Here is a 2,233-nt window from a genome sequence, read left to right on the forward strand (position 1 = left end):
TGGTAATTTACTCAAAAATAGGATAAATATAGTAATTAAAACCAAATTAAATCCAACACTAATCATAATAGGAAAATGCTACTTACTTATCAATTACAAATTATTTTCAATAAATGCCCAAATCTAAAAATTAGAAATAATATAATTAATTTCTCTATTTTCCAAAATAACAACATTAATATTTAAAACATTACTTATCTAATCCAAATCATGTAAAATCCCTATTATTTCATAACTGTCAACTTTATAATTTAAATATAGAAAATAAATCCAATAATTGTAAAATTGGATAATAATTACAATTCATCTCAAATTCAATAAATCAAAACTTGCCTTAATTATCTTTAATAAAAAATTTCTGAAATTAAAGGTACAAGAAATACTGAATTTGAAATTAGCTATTAATAGCCCTCTTTCAAAGGTCTTAAGTCTTACATTCTACCCACCTTATAAAAATTTTTGCCCTCGAAAATTGATACAAAACGAAAGAAGTTTCATAACAGTTCATTCTTGAACACATTTAAGGAAGAAGCAAAATATCTCAACATATAAACATATAGAAAATATGAGGAAACAATACACTTATTGTACAATGCATACAATGGGGTTTAATTGAAATTAAAAATAATAATGGGTTATTAATAATTCATATTATTTTAATTGAATCTGAAACCATTTAAATTACTCTTAATTATAGATTTAAATCAATCATTTAGGTTAAAATGAGAATCTTCCTGGCGGCATATCCTCCTCGTTACACGGCTGCCCCATGCGCTAATTTCACCTCCCATAGCAGTCAACGGCCCAGCACTGCGTCCTGGATCGGCTTCCTCCTTAGCATGATTGAACAGTCCACCACCAATAACAACTAACCAACCAGCGCCGCACTCTCCTCCGCACAGAACGAAGCCGATTGACTCCTTCAGAATGGCAGAATCGCAAGAAGAACGTGTTTCAAGCGAGGATCCTCCTTTATGCACTTCACTTAGCCGAAATTTATTAATGGAGGTCGATATAGTGGAACCGCTAGATTGTGTAGCCTCTGACGTTTCAGAGAATTTATCATACGAACAAGAAAACTTAGCCGGCAATGTCGCATGCCATGGTTTTAAGTCGAACAAGGTGAGCAATTAGGATCCTCAATTTCTGCCATGGATGTGTATTCTGCGTTCAGTTTTTATGTTTAGTCACAATGTAAATGAGTACTTTAATTGTATGGTTATTGAAACATGCAATTGTAAGCAATCAGTTGAGATGCAAATAAATTTATGTTTGTTTTATATTTAATGGTATCATTACATGCATTGAGGATTAGCTAAAATTAATTAACAATTTCATGCTTATATGATTACATCCAGGAGCACATTTTTTCGTACATTTTTTTTATATGCTCTCTTCATTTTAAATGGCATCTTTTTTGCTAATCATCTTATTATGGACTTACGTGATTTTATGGATGACGGGATAGCATAATTTAATTTTTAGGTATGCTTATATGAATGCATTTTTATTTATGGTGTCCGTATACTATCCATACGTGATGATCAAGTGGTGCGCAAAAATTGTGATCATCAATGGCGCCATCAACATGGTACGCTCAATTGCAATCTCAACTCTTTATCACAACTTCGCACAACTAACCAGCAAGTGCACTGGGTCGTCCAAGTAATAAACCTTACGCGAGTAAGGGTCGATCCCACGAAGATTGTTGGTATGAAGCAAGCTATGGTCATCTTGTAAATCTCACTCAGGCAGACTCAAATGGTTATGGAGGATAATATAAAATATAAGATAAGGATAGAGATACTTATGCAATTCATTGGTGAGAATTTCAGATAAGGGTATGGAGATGCTTTGTCCCTTCCGTCTCTCTGCTTTCCTACTGTCTTCATCCAATCATTCTTACTCCTTTCCATGGCAAGCTGTATGTTGGGCATCACCGTTGTCAGTGGCTACAGTCCCGTCCTCTCAGTGAAAATGTTCAACGCACCCTGTCACGGCACGACTATTCAGTTGTCAGTTCTTGATCATGTCGGAATAGAATCCAGTGATTCTTTTGCGTCTGTCACTAACGCCCCACAATCGCGAGTTTGAAACTTTTCACAGTCATTCAATCATTGAATCCTACTCAGAATACCACAGACAAGGTTTAGACCTTCTGGATTCTCTTGAATGCCGCCATCAATTCTAGCTTATACCACGAAGATTCCGGTTAAAGAATCCAAGAGATATC

This window comes from Arachis hypogaea, chromosome 3 (genome assembly GCF_003086295.3).
Source record: "Arachis hypogaea cultivar Tifrunner chromosome 3, arahy.Tifrunner.gnm2.J5K5, whole genome shotgun sequence".
Classification (NCBI taxonomy): Eukaryota; Viridiplantae; Streptophyta; class Magnoliopsida; order Fabales; family Fabaceae; genus Arachis; species Arachis hypogaea.